This window comes from Grus americana, unplaced genomic scaffold, assembly GCF_028858705.1.
Source record: "Grus americana isolate bGruAme1 unplaced genomic scaffold, bGruAme1.mat scaffold_530, whole genome shotgun sequence".
Classification (NCBI taxonomy): Eukaryota; Metazoa; Chordata; class Aves; order Gruiformes; family Gruidae; genus Grus; species Grus americana.
In genome coordinates this window covers 16,581-35,000 of record NW_026561774.1, presented here as the reverse complement: position 1 = coordinate 35,000, position 18,420 = coordinate 16,581, and the positions used below count along the sequence as shown (strand labels likewise).

At 54.7% G+C, this 18,420-nt stretch overlaps 2 long non-coding RNA genes across 4 annotated transcripts; both read right to left on the bottom strand.

The window, feature by feature from the left end:
• Positions 1 to 1,182: 1,182 nt before the first annotated feature.
• Positions 1,183 to 3,740, bottom strand: LOC129200817 (uncharacterized). 2 transcript variants are annotated; one of them, XR_008575109.1, is made up of 3 exons: positions 3,655 to 3,736; positions 2,678 to 3,493; positions 1,183 to 1,432 (listed from the first exon to the last, which is right to left on the bottom strand). It is a non-coding gene; the product is annotated as an uncharacterized LOC129200817 (long non-coding RNA). The 2 variants fall into 2 exon arrangements; XR_008575108.1 differs by having other exon boundaries at positions 1,184 to 1,432; positions 2,678 to 3,444; positions 3,655 to 3,740.
• Positions 3,741 to 3,779: 39 nt separating this feature from the next.
• LOC129200818 (uncharacterized) lies at positions 3,780 to 9,598 on the bottom strand. 2 transcript variants are annotated; one of them, XR_008575110.1, is made up of 3 exons: positions 9,528 to 9,589; positions 6,655 to 6,717; positions 3,780 to 3,903 (listed from the first exon to the last, which is right to left on the bottom strand). It is a non-coding gene; the product is annotated as an uncharacterized LOC129200818 (long non-coding RNA). The 2 variants fall into 2 exon arrangements; XR_008575111.1 differs by lacking the exon at positions 3,780 to 3,903 and adding an exon at positions 3,982 to 4,048 and having other exon boundaries at positions 9,528 to 9,598.
• Between the last annotated feature and the right edge of the window lie 8,822 nt (positions 9,599 to 18,420).

Genomic DNA, 18,420 nt, shown 5'->3' with positions numbered 1-18,420 from the left:
TACTTTCTTTAAAGAACAACAACATTAGGCATTAATACATAGGTTTTCAATGATGCACTATCACCACAGCAAGGACTCAGAGCAATGACAGTTATTAGCTCGGGCACATTGACAGTCCATCTCTCCTGCTTCGCTTAACATTTTTCTCATTCCAGAGCTCTCTACTACAATGGAATGTGGATCCTCCGATTCAAACCCCCGGCCAAACACATGCAGCTTGCGGACACCTGGATAGCTACTCTGAGTCCCTGCCTGTAAAGAATAACACCAAACACCTTCATTAGTTTACATTATTACACAAGAATCTACACTGATCAGGCAAAACCTTTACAAGCCCATCCTTGTTAAACATCCATTACACCCTGTTGCGTGCCCACCTGGTCCTCCTCAACACTGCTCACATAGAGTAACACCCCACACCCTTTGCCTTCAAAACCAACACTGCTGCTAGTGTTAACACTACTACCTGCAATCACAGGCAAATACAAAACTCCAGAGGACCGCTCCTCGGGAACGCCGTTCCCGGGAGACACCATCAAAATTTCATCTCTCGCCCTGCCTGGCAAAAACCCCGGCCCGCACCGCACCGCCGTCCAAACTTTGGCGATGAACATCGCCTCGCAGAGTGGCCGGGACCGGGGGAAAAAAAAACCCAGCCGGGGGAGGAAAAAAAAAAATCCCCCAGCTGGGGTTTTTTTTATTCTAATTTCAAAAAGCAAACTAGCTTCCTCTACCTGGAAAGAAATACACCCCCCACCCCCCAAAATTAGGCACCACCACCACCACCACCTCACACCCCACCCCTCACCCAAACACACGTCCATTCCACCACAACCAGACATCACCTGCTCCTTCCAGCACTCCTCGGGAACGCCGTTCCCGGGAGACACCATCAAAATTTCATCTCTCACCCTGCCTGGCAAAAACCCCGCCCCGAACCGCACCGCCGTCCAAACTTTGGCGACGAACGTCGCCTTGCAGAGCGGCCGGGACCAGGGGAAAAAAAAACCCAGCCGGGGGAGGAAAAAAAAAAATCCCCCAGCTGGGGTTTTTTTTATTCTAATTTCAAAAAGCAAACTAGCTTCCTCTACCTGGAAAAAAAAGTTACACAACACACACACACAGCCCAACACACACAAAAATAGGCAGCGCCACAACCTCACGCTCCACCCCTCACCCAAACGCACAGCCGTTCTGCCACCTGCCCGCCACAACGAGCCACGGCCCCGATTCTTGGCCCATCTGTGGAACGGCCTCACCCTGTCCCTTAAGACAGCATCGCCGCTCCGCCTGACTCTGTAGAGTTAGCGCTCATAGGCAGGGACTAGGGAAGATGCCTTGCTAACTGCACCGCTCCTTCGCTGTTACTTGGATACTCCACAAAAACCTCACTCGAGGGTGTCGTACGGGAATCCAAATCGTGCCGTGGCACCTGAAAACCACAACGGAAGAGCTCTAGGGCCGGCTGGCCGACAACTACCCTCTGCCTCGCAAAACGGCCCGTACGACCTCCGCCCCAACCGACTGTACTGACAGATTACCATCCTGGGCTGGGGCCGCTCTCTATGCCAGCTCTGCAATGCCCAACCACCCAAATGCAACAAGAGCCATACTGAACACCAGGCAACGCCAAGCACTGCAATGCAATATACAACCAAATATAAAGCATGCATTAACACAATGCTATGTAACACTGGACAGTCTCAAATGGCAGGCAATACAAATACAGGGCCAGGCAGTACAAAGGCAGAGCCGCGCAACGCAACACAGAGGACCGGGTCACAGAACACAAGACAGTCTCCATTGGCAGGCAGTACAAAGGCAGAGCCGCGCAACGCAACACAGAGGACCGGGTCACAGAACACAAGAGAGTCTCCATTGGCAGGCAGCGGCAAGGCAGAGCGGCGCAAGGCGAGGCAGGGCGCACGCCCACGTAACGCGAGGCAGAGCAGCGCAAGGCGAGGCAGGGCGCAGGCCCACGTAACGCAAGGCAGAGCGGCGCAAGGCGAGGCAGGGCGCGGGCCCACGTAACGCAAGGCAGTCCCTGTTGGCAGGCAATACGAATACAGAATAGCACAATGTGATATCCAGCCAAAGACAGGGCTGCGCAAGGCAATACAACACAAAGCGCTACAAAACAAGATGTCTCAGATGGTGGTCAAAACCAACACAAATTGCGGCAAGGCAACACAACACCAGAACAACGGGTGTGTGTGAGAAGCTAGGCTGTAAGACACAAGCCTCTAAGCATATGTCGCGTGAAAGGGTACGAGTCTGATGTGTGGCTGAGGGAGGCCCTCCCGTTGAGTCACGAGGTTCAGAAAGGACCCCCTTGCTTTCTAAACTCCTTCTCAGAGAGGAGCCTAGGTGCGGCTAGGTCCAGTCTTAGTCCCAGACTTGGTCAACGGTTTACATCTAAAGGATTATGTGTGTAGCCACATATCAGAGTCAACGTTTGCCTGTCAAAGCCCCACTAAGGACTTTCACTGAAACAGTTTCGCAAAGTTGAAAAGAAAAATAGGTAGTTTATTGAGGCAACAGATATAAAAAGTTTGGAACTGCCGTTTATAAATGCACTTACTGCAACAATTTTGAGCTCAAGTTAATAGTTCATCGCTTTTGTTAATGATAGTTTTCCCGGGGTAACATCCGACATAATCGGAGGTGCAAGTCTTACCAAAGAGGCGTCCCTGCTTGGGGAGGAGAGAGAGGTCCAGGCCCGTCGAGCCGTCCGGATAGTTGGAGTTCTCGTCCTCAAAAAAGAGGATTCTAAATGCCAGATTTATACTTTTGGCGAGGTGGGACTAAGTCAGGTATTGTGTGCCGATTGGCCCTTAACAAGGCTTGTTGTGCAGTTGGTCGGGGCTGGGGGGGGGAAGTGGCGGAGAACAAACGTGTTCAGTCCAGAGGAGCGGTGGTCTGTTTAGTTTTACCAAAGTAAGGTCGAGCTGCGAAGGAGGCTCCCCCTCACCCCAGGCGTCACTTAGTTGATTAAGGAGTAGACCCATCAGACACCACATCTTGTTAAGATGAACAAATTGCTCATCTCATGCCCCTGTTCGGGTCCGGTGCTTATCAGTGCAAGATAAGCAATTTGCTCAATCCCTGCTCTCGCCCAAGCTGGATTCCCCCGGGGCCCCTTCTGCTGGGTCAAAATGGCCCTGTTTTCGGCACCAACAAGCCTGGACTAGTCCAGCATCCCACAGCATATAGAGATGAAAGATGGTATCAAACTTCAATTGAGGCGGAAGTTTCTAGAGCACGACTGTGAGTCCGGCACAGACCACCTCCACAAAGGCCACCTCGCAGAAACATCTGCGATGCGAGGCGCGCTTTAAGCTCCGATCGCGAGACGAGAAACGCTCGATGGGCCATATTCCGAAGCGACGAGGCGTCACGGACCCCGCGGATGCTCGCCGAGCGCCTGCGGCGGAACCTAGAGACCTGCCATAGGGCGCCGTACGCATGAGAAGCACAGATCACGCAAATGACGCTGCAACACTGAGAGAGGCCAGAATGTTTACGTCCAGCACGATGGACCCGGGACCCCTATCTGTCCCTAGACTCGAGGCAGACTAAATAGCCCTCTGCTACCCTGACGTTAAACCACCTGCTGGCCCTGCCCCCAACCACCGGGTTTGCCCCTTAAATTACCTTTCAGAGGGCAGAATCCAGATTCCCTTCTCATGGGGAAAAGGTCATCTAACCGGGACGCTCCCCCATCCGCCGGGTTCCGCTTCACCCCTCACCAGACAGAGCGTCGCCGGTCACCGACGTGCCGCCCGGCGTCGACCTCCGCTGCGACGAAGCCCTCCTTGGAAACGCCTTCCTCTCGCCCGTCCCTTTTCCTCGGCCGCTCGGAGTCAGATTCTTCGGCCTGCCGTGCCGAGGCCTGACCGCCACCTGTAAAACTCAAAGGACAGGATGTGATTTTAGCTATGTCTACAATACGACACCTCAGAAAACTGCTACATCAGCGCACCTGTCATCGCTCGCCTTGCTTAAGTTCGCTCCGGTGCGGATATCCCGTTCGCGCATCGATTCGCGCCTACAAAATACAACCGGAAAAGCGTGAACTAGGCGGAGTCGCCGACACGCCGATCCGCTGAGGTCGGACGCCGGCCCGCCTTTGTCCGGCGCTCCTCTCGCCTCTTCCGGGGGCCTGTGACGCACGGCTTGTCGCTCAGCCTCTGACAAACCCAAACAAACTGTGCAAAGTAAGGCGGTGGCCGCTGACCAGTAGCTTGATGAGACCGAAAGGTCTGTCATCTTTTCTGCATAAGCCTTCTAACTAGAGCTAAAACAAACAGAAAAGAGATACACCAAACCCCAAATATACCAACTAAGGCACATTCGAGATTGAACTCGCTCAACTACCGCACAAACTGCTGCTCCCAGAAGGCCAGAGTACAGCTTCTGACCCCCGCCAATGCAATGAAACTAACTGTGACAGCTGTCTACAGATACTTGCCCAGAGATGGACTGTAGTGTCTTCACCAAAAGAATCCGGTCACGCCAATGTTTTACCGCCACGCCACAAAGCTACGCTACCCCTGTCTTTAACATTGCTACACCCCTGGGGGGAGCGGCTCCAACCCCGACACGGTGCACAGACTCCGCAAACGCGACCGTGAGACACGAGAAGGCCACGAGCAAGAACGGCTACTGTGGCAAATGTAAGACTGGCGAGGAAGCCCTACGGCACCGTGACGTTGCGGATGCTTTATAGCGGCCCCGGGAAAGAGGCGACGGCTGTGGCCGGCGAAAGAAAGAGGCTGTCAAAACTGACATGACAGATGCATCAGAGGCCGGGTTTTAAGATCTAAGGCCTTTAAAAACGTGGGGAATGAAACCTGAGAAAAGAACTCGGGGCAAACGTAACGCTCGGAGGAGCTGCTGGCAGTGCCCGGCTTGGCGCCGCAATAGACGTCCGCTCAGAAACATCTACGACACGATGCACGCCAAACAGAGCTATGCTTTAAGCTACAACTACAGGAGAGAAACTGGCTTGATGAGCTCAATACCAATGAGTACAGATATTCAAGACTCATGAGATCTAATAAGGTACCTGGTGATCACAAAAAGCAGTGGAGGCATCGAGACCCGAGGGAGGTGCAGCGTAGAGCATAAGACAGACAACGCAACCTACACGACACAACCGCACGCGGGCTGAAAGCGCCCTGCCCGGCGCAGTCTAGCACGGTGCCGACGAGTAACCCACTCCCTTTGCCTATCCGAAGGCGACCGCTCCCGGACAGCCCTCTCCCATATGCTAACTTTAAAAGCCATCCCCTGCAACTCCCAAACTTGTCTGGACCTACCTTCTTACAGCGCTCTGCTCTCCTCCTCTGCCGCTCTTCGGTGGGCATCTAGCCAGTCCGCATCTGGAAAAATCACACCGAGTTATCAAACAAGTCACCCAGATGCCGAGTGAGAGCCAAACAATTCCGTATGGGCCGTATCGGCACGCTAACTGTACGCTCTTATTGCTATTCCGCCTATCCCCGACTCCACAGCCCTGGGCAGAACAGCTCCACACACACACCACACACAGAGACGGACGCTATACAGAACGCTACAAACAACGCGACTCACTCACAAATGAGAGAACACTCTCAGCGAGAGGAATGACTCCCAGACCAGAGAGGCTGCCGAACAAGGTGACCTATAGGGCACGACGCCCGGGTGAGGAAGCTCTATGGCAACCCCATAAGAGAATTGACCGTAAATGGCCCGTTATAAGAAGTTACTGTCAAAACCGAGATGATGGGTGCAGCAAGAAGCCCGTCTTCAAGACCTAAGAAGGTAAGGATGCAGGGAGGAAGGCCCAGTCCCTGAAAATGGATAGCTGGAGAGCAGAGCTCCGGACGCAGCCTGGTATAGCGCTGCAAATAGAGGACCCGCCAGAAACTTCCGACACGCAAGAACGATCCACGCCGTAAGCTTGCTATGCGAGAAAAGAAGCACCCGATTGGCGGTATGCTGACAAGTGCCGGTGTTCAAGAGCCTAGGGACGGCGCCTGAGAAGCGTTCCGTGCCCCTTGAGCGCAAAGAGGGCGTTGAGACCCAAGGAAGAGCTAAGACACACAGGACAAGACACGCAGACATAACACAGGCTGGAACTGCCCTGCCTGGTCTAGCATCGTGCTGACATGTAACCCGCTCCCTTTGCCCAGCCAAGGGGGACTGCTCCCAGACAGCCCTCTCCCCGGTGCTAGCCATAAAACCCCTCTGCCATGACCCCCAAACTCGCTCCCTCCCCAGCCACGGTCCCTCAACTTAGCTTTCCAAGGGCCGGGGATCCGAATCCATCGGCAACAGAAACTTCAACACCACACATTTGCTAACTGGGAATGTTCCTGCAGTCGCCCGGTGCCTCTTCATCAGCTACAATAGAAAACAGAACACAAAACAGCACTGTCAGTCAGCGTTGCATCAGCCGGCCAACACCAACCTCTCCCACGACACCCCCTTCCTCTGAAGCACCATGTCTTTCTGCTCACCTGCTCGGTCCAGAGACGGACCCTGCAGCTGTCCTCACTTGCAGCACCTAAGACGCCAAGAGACACAAAATTACTCCTACATTTGTCAGAAGTCACCGCTCCCACAATCGCCCTCGCCATTCCTCCAGCTCACCTCAAATGGCCGACCCACCTCCTTACGGTGCTCTGCTCCCCTCCTGTGCTGCTCTTTGGTGCGCTTCCTCTCTCTCTGCATCTGAAAAAAAAAAACCCAAAATAATTAAACAAGTCAGCCAGATGCTGAGTGAGAGCCAAACAATTCCAGACTGGCCATACTGACCCGCTAACCGTACACTTCTATTGCTATTCCGCCTAACCCTGGACTCAACAACCCTGGGCAGAGCAGCTCCACGCCCAAGACACACACACACACACACACACACACACACACACACAGGGATCAACGCTACACAGAGTGCTACAAACAACACAAATCACAAATGAGAGAAAACTCTCAGCGAGAGGAATGACTCCCGGACCGGAGAGGCTGCCCAACAAGATGACCTACAGGGCGTGACGCCCGGGCGCAGAAGCTCTATGGCAACCCCAGAAAAGAATGGGCTGTGATAGCCAGTTGTAAGAAGTTACCGTCAAAACCAGGGCGAGGGATGCGGCAAGAAGCCTCTCTTCAAGACCTAAGAATGTAACGACGCAGAGAAGAAGCCTCGGTCCCTGAGAAGGGACGGCTGGAGAGCAGAGCTCCCGATGCGGCCTAGGACTAGGCTGCAAAAAGAGGACCCGCCGGAAGCTTCCGAGATGCAAGAACGATCCACGCCGTGAGCTTGCAAGGCAAGCAAAGAAGCGCCCGACTGGTGCTACGCCAATGAGTGCAGGCCTCCGAGAGCCTAGGGATGGCAACCGAGAAGCACGCCGTGCCCCTTGAGCGCAAAGAGGGCGTTGAGACCCGAGGAAGGGCTGAGACACACACGACAAGACACACAACACCGCAAACACAGGCTGGAACTGCCCTGCCTGGTCTAGCATCATGCTGATGAGCAACCCGCTCCCTTTGCCTGCCTAAATGGGACTCCTCCCAGACAGCCCTCTCCCCTATGCTAACCATAAAACCCCTCCCCTGCAACCCCCAAACTTGCCCCCTCCTCAGCCCGCTCCCTCCCCGGCCACAGTCCCTCAACTTAGCTCGCAGACGGCCAGGGATCTCAAACCATCCGCAACAAACAATATGCGCATAGCACATCAGCTAACTGGGATCTTCCTGCAGTTGCCCGGTGCCTCTTCTTCATCTACAGGAAAAACAAACAAAAAACCACACCAAAGCAGTACCGTCAGTCAGCATCGCACCAGTCAACACCAACCTTGCCCACAACACCCCCCTCCTCAGAAGCACCGTGTCTTTCCGCTCACCTGCTCGGTCCAGAGACTGACCCTGCAGCTGTCATCCCTCGTGGCACCTAAGACGCCAAGAGACACAAAATTACTCCTACGTTTGTCAGAAGTCACCACTCCCACAATCGCCCTTGCCGTTCCTCCAGCTCACCTCAAATGGCCATCCGGTTCCAAGGGTGGCCGCACAGCGCCTGCAAGACCAGAGGGAAAAGCTCAAACTAGGTGCCGTATAGCACTTTGCTATTAGACACTGACAAGCACCTCACCTTCTCAGAACGCTCGACGGCACGCGGCTTCGCCCCTCCGAGGCTCCCTGCGGCACCTGCCAAAAATCAAGCGAGAGGCACGTGCTGAGACACTGCCCAAAACTGCAGCTTGCCCGCACCGATTCCTACCTCCCCCTTCTCGACCTCAGCCGCTTGCTCAACTGGCCTCCATCGTTTTGGGCTGCTGTCCTTGCGCCCCACCTAGAAAACACAAACAAAGGGTGCCTGTATCTTAACCAGCAATGCAACACCGGAAAAATAACTGCTGTACTTCAGCCCGCTAGTCGCCGCTCACCTGGCCCAAGTCACCTCCTGTGTCCTAAGGGGTCAATATCCAGCTTTGCACCTTCAAAATAAAAAGCCACACACAAATCTTAATGGAGTCATATCACCACCAGCCACACCTTCCCTCCGACTCCACTGGCCGACCCACCTCCTTACGGTGCTCTGCTCCCCTCCTGTGCTGCTCTTTGGTGCGCTTCCTCTCTCTCTGCATCTGATAAAAAACCCAAAATAATTAAACAAGTCAGCCAGATGCCGAGTGAGAGCCAAACAATTCCAGACTGGCCATACTGACACACTAACCGTACACTTCTATTGCTATTCCGCCTAACCCTGGACTCAACAACCCTGGGCAGAGCAGCTCCACGCCCAAGACACACACACACAGGGATCAACGCAACACAGAGTGCTACAAACAACACAAATCACAAATGAGAGAAAACTCTCAGCGAGAGGAATGACTCCTGGACCGGAGAGGCTGCCCAACAAGATGACCTACAGGGCGTGACGCCCGGGCGCAGAAGCTCTATGGCAACCCCAGAAAAGAATGGACCGTGATAGCCAGTTGTAAGAAGTTACCGTCAAAACCAGGGCGAGGGATGCGGCAAGAAGCCTCTTTTCAAGACCTAAGAATGTAACGATGCAGAGAAGAAGCCTCGGTCCCTGAGAAGGGACGGCTGGAGAGCAGAGCTCCCGATGCGGCCTAGGACTAGGCTGCAAAAAGAGGACCTGCCAGAAGCTTCCGAGATGCAAGAACGATCCACGCCGTGAGCTTGCAAGGCAAGCAAAGAAGCGCCCGACTGGTGCTACGCCAATGAGTGCAGGCATCCGAGAGCCTAGGGATGGCAACCGAGAAGCACGCCATGCCCCTTGAGCGCAAAGAGGGCGTTGAGACCCGAGGAAGGGCTGAGACACACACGACAAGACACACAACACCGCAAACACAGGCTGGAACTGCCCTGCCTGGTCTAGCATCGTGCTGACATGTAACCCGCTCCCTTTGCCCAGCCAAGGGGGACTGCTCCCAGACAGCCCTCTCCCCGGTGCTAGCCATAAAACCCCTCTGCCATGACCCCCAAACTCGCTCCCTCCCCAGCCACGGTCCCTCAACTTAGCTTTCCAAGGGCCGGGGATCCGAATCCATCGGCAACAGAAACTTCAACACCACACATTTGCTAACTGGGAATGTTCCTGCAGTCGCCCGGTGCCTCTTCATCAGCTACAATAGAAAACAGAACACAAAACAGCACTGTCAGTCAGCGTTGCATCAGCCGGCCAACACCAACCTCTCCCACGACACCCCCTTCCTCTGAAGCACCATGTCTTTCTGCTCACCTGCTCGGTCCAGAGACGGACCCTGCAGCTGTCCTCACTTGCAGCACCTAAGACGCCAAGAGACACAAAATTACTCCTACATTTGTCAGAAGTCACCGCTCCCACAATCGCCCTCGCCATTCCTCCAGCTCACCTCAAATGGCCGACCCACCTCCTTACGGTGCTCTGCTCCCCTCCTGTGCTGCTCTTTGGTGCGCTTCCTCTCTCTCTGCATCTGAAAAAAAAAAACCCAAAATAATTAAACAAGTCAGCCAGATGCTGAGTGAGAGCCAAACAATTCCAGACTGGCCATACTGACCCGCTAACCGTACACTTCTATTGCTATTCCGCCTAACCCTGGACTCAACAACCCTGGGCAGAGCAGCTCCACGCCCAAGACACACACACACACACACACACACACACACAGGGATCAACGCTACACAGAGTGCTACAAACAACACAAATCACAAATGAGAGAAAACTCTCAGCGAGAGGAATGACTCCTGGACCGGAGAGGCTGCCCAACAAGATGACCTACAGGGCGTGACGCCCGGGCGCAGAAGCTCTATGGCAACCCCAGAAAAGAATGGACTGTGATAGCCAGTTGTAAGAAGTTACCGTCAAAACCAGGGCGAGGGATGCGGCAAGAAGCCTCTCTTCAAGACCTAAGAATGTAACGACGCAGAGAAGAAGCCTCGGTCCCTGAGAAGGGACGGCTGGAGAGCAGAGCTCCCGATGCGGCCTAGGACTAGGCTGCAAAAAGAGGACCCGCCGGAAGCTTCCGAGATGCAAGAACGATCCACGCCGTGAGCTTGCAAGGCAAGCAAAGAAGCGCCCGACTGGTGCTACGCCAATGAGTGCAGGCATCCGAGAGCCTAGGGATGGCAACCGAGAAGCACGCCGTGCCCCTTGAGCGCAAAGAGGGCGTTGAGACCCGAGGAAGGGCTGAGACACACACGACAAGACACACAACACCGCAAACACAGGCTGGAACTGCCCTGCCTGGTCTAGCATCATGCTGATGAGCAACCCGCTCCCTTTGCCTGCCTAAATGGGACTCCTCCCAGACAGCCCTCTCCCCTATGCTAACCATAAAACCCCTCCCCTGCAACCCCCAAACTTGCCCCCTCCTCAGCCCGCTCCCTCCCCGGCCACAGTCCCTCAACTTAGCTCGCAGACGGCCAGGGATCTCAAACCATCCGCAACAAACAATATGCGCATAGCACATCAGCTAACTGGGATCTTCCTGCAGTTGCCCGGTGCCTCTTCTTCATCTACAGGAAAAACAAACAAAAAACCACACCAAAGCAGTACCGTCAGTCAGCATCGCACCAGTCAACACCAACCTTGCCCACAACACCCCCCTCCTCAGAAGCACCGTGTCTTTCCGCTCACCTGCTCGGTCCAGAGACTGACCCTGCAGCTGTCATCCCTCGTGGCACCTAAGACGCCAAGAGACACAAAATTACTCCTACGTTTGTCAGAAGTCACCACTCCCACAATCGCCCTTGCCGTTCCTCCAGCTCACCTCAAATGGCCATCCGGTTCCAAGGGTGGCCGCACAGCGCCTGCAAGACCAGAGGGAAAAGCTCAAACTAGGTGCCGTATAGCACTTTGCTATTAGACACTGACAAGCACCTCACCTTCTCAGAACGCTCGACGGCACGCGGCTTCGCCCCTCCGAGGCTCCCTGCGGCACCTGCCAAAAATCAAGCGAGAGGCACGTGCTGAGACACTGCCCAAAACTGCAGCTTGCCCGCACCGATTCCTACCTCCCCCTTCTCGACCTCAGCCGCTTGCTCAACTGGCCTCCATCGTTTTGGGCTGCTGTCCTTGCGCCCCACCTAGAAAACACAAACAAAGGGTGCCTGTATCTTAACCAGCAATGCAACACCGGAAAAATAACTGCTGTACTTCAGCCCGCTAGTCGCCGCTCACCTGGCCCAAGTCACCTCCTGTGTCCTAAGGGGTCAATATCCAGCTTTGCACCTTCAAAATAAAAAGCCACACACAAATCTTAATGGAGTCATATCACCACCAGCCACACCTTCCCTCCGACTCCACTGGCCGACCCACCTCCTTACGGTGCTCTGCTCCCCTCCTGTGCTGCTCTTTGGTGCGCTTCCTCTCTCTCTGCATCTGATAAAAAACCCAAAATAATTAAACAAGTCAGCCAGATGCCGAGTGAGAGCCAAACAATTCCAGACTGGCCATACTGACACACTAACCGTACACTTCTATTGCTATTCCGCCTAACCCTGGACTCAACAACCCTGGGCAGAGCAGCTCCACGCCCAAGACACACACACACAGGGATCAACGCAACACAGAGTGCTACAAACAACACAAATCACAAATGAGAGAAAACTCTCAGCGAGAGGAATGACTCCTGGACCGGAGAGGCTGCCCAACAAGATGACCTACAGGGCGTGACGCCCGGGCGCAGAAGCTCTATGGCAACCCCAGAAAAGAATGGACCGTGATAGCCAGTTGTAAGAAGTTACCGTCAAAACCAGGGCGAGGGATGCGGCAAGAAGCCTCTTTTCAAGACCTAAGAATGTAACGATGCAGAGAAGAAGCCTCGGTCCCTGAGAAGGGACGGCTGGAGAGCAGAGCTCCCGATGCGGCCTAGGACTAGGCTGCAAAAAGAGGACCTGCCAGAAGCTTCCGAGATGCAAGAACGATCCACGCCGTGAGCTTGCAAGGCAAGCAAAGAAGCGCCCGACTGGTGCTACGCCAATGAGTGCAGGCATCCGAGAGCCTAGGGATGGCAACCGAGAAGCACGCCATGCCCCTTGAGCGCAAAGAGGGCGTTGAGACCCGAGGAAGGGCTGAGACACACACGACAAGACACACAACACCGCAAACACAGGCTGGAACTGCCCTGCCTGGTCTAGCATCGTGCTGACATGTAACCCGCTCCCTTTGCCCAGCCAAGGGGGACTGCTCCCAGACAGCCCTCTCCCCGGTGCTAGCCATAAAACCCCTCTGCCATGACCCCCAAACTCGCTCCCTCCCCAGCCACGGTCCCTCAACTTAGCTTTCCAAGGGCCGGGGATCCGAATCCATCGGCAACAGAAACTTCAACACCACACATTTGCTAACTGGGAATGTTCCTGCAGTCGCCCGGTGCCTCTTCATCAGCTACAATAGAAAACAGAACACAAAACAGCACTGTCAGTCAGCGTTGCATCAGCCGGCCAACACCAACCTCTCCCACGACACCCCCTTCCTCTGAAGCACCATGTCTTTCTGCTCACCTGCTCGGTCCAGAGACGGACCCTGCAGCTGTCCTCACTTGCAGCACCTAAGACGCCAAGAGACACAAAATTACTCCTACATTTGTCAGAAGTCACCGCTCCCACAATCGCCCTCGCCATTCCTCCAGCTCACCTCAAATGGCCGACCCACCTCCTTACGGTGCTCTGCTCCCCTCCTGTGCTGCTCTTTGGTGCGCTTCCTCTCTCTCTGCATCTGAAAAAAAAAAACCCAAAATAATTAAACAAGTCAGCCAGATGCTGAGTGAGAGCCAAACAATTCCAGACTGGCCATACTGACCCGCTAACCGTACACTTCTATTGCTATTCCGCCTAACCCTGGACTCAACAACCCTGGGCAGAGCAGCTCCACGCCCAAGACACACACACACACACACACAGGGATCAACGCTACACAGAGTGCTACAAACAACACAAATCACAAATGAGAGAAAACTCTCAGCGAGAGGAATGACTCCTGGACCGGAGAGGCTGCCCAACAAGATGACCTACAGGGCGTGACGCCCGGGCGCAGAAGCTCTATGGCAACCCCAGAAAAGAATGGACTGTGATAGCCAGTTGTAAGAAGTTACCGTCAAAACCAGGGCGAGGGATGCGGCAAGAAGCCTCTCTTCAAGACCTAAGAATGTAACGACGCAGAGAAGAAGCCTCGGTCCCTGAGAAGGGACGGCTGGAGAGCAGAGCTCCCGATGCGGCCTAGGACTAGGCTGCAAAAAGAGGACCCGCCGGAAGCTTCCGAGATGCAAGAACGATCCACGCCGTGAGCTTGCAAGGCAAGCAAAGAAGCGCCCGACTGGTGCTACGCCAATGAGTGCAGGCATCCGAGAGCCTAGGGATGGCAACCGAGAAGCACGCCGTGCCCCTTGAGCGCAAAGAGGGCGTTGAGACCCGAGGAAGGGCTGAGACACACACGACAAGACACACAACACCGCAAACACAGGCTGGAACTGCCCTGCCTGGTCTAGCATCATGCTGATGAGCAACCCGCTCCCTTTGCCTGCCTAAATGGGACTCCTCCCAGACAGCCCTCTCCCCTATGCTAACCATAAAACCCCTCCCCTGCAACCCCCAAACTTGCCCCCTCCTCAGCCCGCTCCCTCCCCGGCCACAGTCCCTCAACTTAGCTCGCAGACGGCCAGGGATCTCAAACCATCCGCAACAAACAATATGCGCATAGCACATCAGCTAACTGGGATCTTCCTGCAGTTGCCCGGTGCCTCTTCTTCATCTACAGGAAAAACAAACAAAAAACCACACCAAAGCAGTACCGTCAGTCAGCATCGCACCAGTCAACACCAACCTTGCCCACAACACCCCCCTCCTCAGAAGCACCGTGTCTTTCCGCTCACCTGCTCGGTCCAGAGACTGACCCTGCAGCTGTCATCCCTCGTGGCACCTAAGACGCCAAGAGACACAAAATTACTCCTACGTTTGTCAGAAGTCACCACTCCCACAATCGCCCTTGCCGTTCCTCCAGCTCACCTCAAATGGCCATCCGGTTCCAAGGGTGGCCGCACAGCGCCTGCAAGACCAGAGGGAAAAGCTCAAACTAGGTGCCGTATAGCACTTTGCTATTAGACACTGACAAGCACCTCACCTTCTCAGAACGCTCAACGGCACGCGGCTTCGCCCCTCCGAGGCTCCCTGCGGCACCTGCCAAAAATCAAGCGAGAGGCACGTGCTGAGACACTGCCCAAAACTGCAGCTTGCCCGCACCGATTCCTACCTCCCCCTTCTCGACCTCAGCCGCTTGCTCAACTGGCCTCCATCGTTTTGGGCTGCTGTCCTTGCGCCCCACCTAGAAAACACAAACAAAGGGTGCCTGTATCTTAACCAGCAATGCAACACCGGAAAAATAACTGCTGTACTTCAGCCCGCTAGTCGCCGCTCACCTGGCCCAAGTCACCTCCTGTGTCCTAAGGGGTCAATATCCAGCTTTGCACCTTCAAAATAAAAAGCCACACACAAATCTTAATGGAGTCATATCACCACCAGCCACACCTTCCCTCCGACTCCACTGGCCGACCCACCTCCTTACGGTGCTCTGCTCCCCTCCTGTGCTGCTCTTTGGTGCGCTTCCTCTCTCTCTGCATCTGATAAAAAACCCAAAATAATTAAACAAGTCAGCCAGATGCCGAGTGAGAGCCAAACAATTCCAGACTGGCCATACTGACACACTAACCGTACACTTCTATTGCTATTCCGCCTAACCCTGGACTCAACAACCCTGGGCAGAGCAGCTCCATGCCCAAGACACACACACACAGGGATCAACGCAACACAGAGTGCTACAAACAACACAAATCACAAATGAGAGAAAACTCTCAGCGAGAGGAATGACTCCTGGACCGGAGAGGCTGCCCAACAAGATGACCTACAGGGCGTGACGCCCGGGCGCAGAAGCTCTATGGCAACCCCAGAAAAGAATGGACCGTGATAGCCAGTTGTAAGAAGTTACTGTCAAAACCAGGGCGAGGGATGCGGCAAGAAGCCTCTTTTCAAGACCTAAGAATGTAACGATGCAGAGAAGAAGCCTCGGTCCCTGAGAAGGGACGGCTGGAGAGCAGAGCTCCCGATGCGGCCTAGGACTAGGCTGCAAAAAGAGGACCTGCCAGAAGCTTCCGAGATGCAAGAACGATCCACGCCGTGAGCTTGCAAGGCAAGCAAAGAAGCGCCCGACTGGTGCTACGCCAATGAGTGCAGGCATCCGAGAGCCTAGGGATGGCAACCGAGAAGCACGCCATGCCCCTTGAGCGCAAAGAGGGCGTTGAGACCCGAGGAAGGGCTGAGACACACACGACAAGACACACAACACCGCAAACACAGGCTGGAACTGCCCTGCCTGGTCTAGCATCGTGCTGACATGTAACCCGCTCCCTTTGCCCAGCCAAGGGGGACTGCTCCCAGACAGCCCTCTCCCCGGTGCTAGCCATAAAACCCCTCTGCCATGACCCCCAAACTCGCTCCCTCCCCAGCCACGGTCCCTCAACTTAGCTTTCCAAGGGCCGGGGATCCGAATCCATCGGCAACAGAAACTTCAACACCACACATTTGCTAACTGGGAATGTTCCTGCAGTCGCCCGGTGCCTCTTCATCAGCTACAATAGAAAACAGAACACAAAACAGCACTGTCAGTCAGCGTTGCATCAGCCGGCCAACACCAACCTCTCCCACGACACCCCCTTCCTCTGAAGCACCATGTCTTTCTGCTCACCTGCTCGGTCCAGAGACGGACCCTGCAGCTGTCCTCACTTGCAGCACCTAAGACGCCAAGAGACACAAAATTACTCCTACATTTGTCAGAAGTCACCGCTCCCACAATCGCCCTCGCCATTCCTCCAGCTCACCTCAAATGGCCGACCCACCTCCTTACGGTGCTCTGCTCCCCTCCTGTGCTGCTCTTTGGTGCGCTTCCTCTCTCTCTGCATCTGAAAAAAAAAAACCCAAAATAATTAAACAAGTCAGCCAGATGCTGAGTGAGAGCCAAACAATTCCAGACTGGCCATACTGACCCGCTAACCGTACACTTCTATTGCTATTCCGCCTAACCCTGGACTCAACAACCCTGGGCAGAGCAGCTCCACGCCCAAGACACACACACACACACACACACACACACACACACAGGGATCAACGCTACACAGAGTGCTACAAACAACACAAATCACAAATGAGAGAAAACTCTCAGCGAGAGGAATGACTCCTGGACCGGAGAGGCTGCCCAACAAGATGACCTACAGGGCGTGACGCCCGGGCGCAGAAGCTCTATGGCAACCCCAGAAAAGAATGGACTGTGATAGCCAGTTGTAAGAAGTTACCGTCAAAACCAGGGCGAGGGATGCGGCAAGAAGCCTCTCTTCAAGACCTAAGAATGTAACGACGCAGAGAAGAAGCCTCGGTCCCTGAGAAGGGACGGCTGGAGAGCAGAGCTCCCGATGCGGCCTAGGACTAGGCTGCAAAAAGAGGACCCGCCGGAAGCTTCCGAGATGCAAGAACGATCCACGCCGTGAGCTTGCAAGGCAAGCAAAGAAGCGCCCGACTGGTGCTACGCCAATGAGTGCAGGCATCCGAGAGCCTAGGGATGGCAACCGAGAAGCACGCCGTGCCCCTTGAGCGCAAAGAGGGCGTTGAGACCCGAGGAAGGGCTGAGACACACACGACAAGACACACAACACCGCAAACACAGGCTGGAACTGCCCTGCCTGGTCTAGCATCATGCTGATGAGCAACCCGCTCCCTTTGCCTGCCTAAATGGGACTCCTCCCAGACAGCCCTCTCCCCTATGCTAACCATAAAACCCCTCCCCTGCAACCCCCAAACTTGCCCCCTCCTCAGCCCGCTCCCTCCCCGGCCACAGTCCCTCAACTTAGCTCGCAGACGGCCGGGGATCTCAAACCATCCGCAACAAACAATATGCGCATAGCACATCAGCTAACTGGGATCTTCCTGCAGTTGCCCGGTGCCTCTTCTTCATCTACAGGAAAAACAAACAGAAAACCACACCAAAGCAGTACCGTCAGTCAGCATCGCACCAGTCAACACCAACCTTGCCCACAACACCCCCCTCCTCAGAAGCACCGTGTCTTTCCGCTCACCTGCTCGGTCCAGAGACTGACCCTGCAGCTGTCATCCCTCGTGGCACCTAAGACGCCAAGAGACACAAAATTACTCCTACGTTTGTCAGAAGTCACCGCTCCCACAACCGCCCTCGCCGTTCCTCCAGCTCACCTCAAATGGCCATCCGGTTCCAAGGGTGGCCGCACAGCGCCTGCAAGACCAGAGGGAAAAGCTCAAACTAGGTGCCGTATAGCACTTTGCTATTAGACACTGACAAGCACCTCACCTTCTCAGAACGCTCGTCGGCACGTGGCTTCGCCCCTCCGAGGCTCCCTGCGGCACCTGCCAAAAATCAAGCGAGAGGCACGTGCTGAGACACTGCCCAAAACTGCAGCTTGCCCGCACCGATTCCTACCTCCCCCTTCTCGACCTCAGCCGCTTGCTCAACTGGCCTCCATCGTTTTGGGCTGCTGTCCTTGCGCCCCACCTAGAAAACACAAACAAAGGGTGCCTGTATCTTAACCAGCAATGCAACACCGGAAAAATAACTGCTGTACTTCAGCCCGCTAGTCGCCGCTCACCTGGCCCAAGTCACCTCCTGTGTCCTAAGGGGTCAATATCCAGCTTTGCACCTTCAAAATAAAAAGCCACACACAAATCTTAATGGAGTCATATCACCACCAGCCACACCTTCCCTCCGACTCCACTGGCCGACCCACCTCCTTACGGTGCTCTGCTCCCCTCCTGTGCTGCTCTTTGGTGCGCTTCCTCTCTCTCTGCATCTGATAAAAAACCCAAAATAATTAAACAAGTCAGCCAGATGCCGAGTGAGAGCCAAACAATTCCAGACTG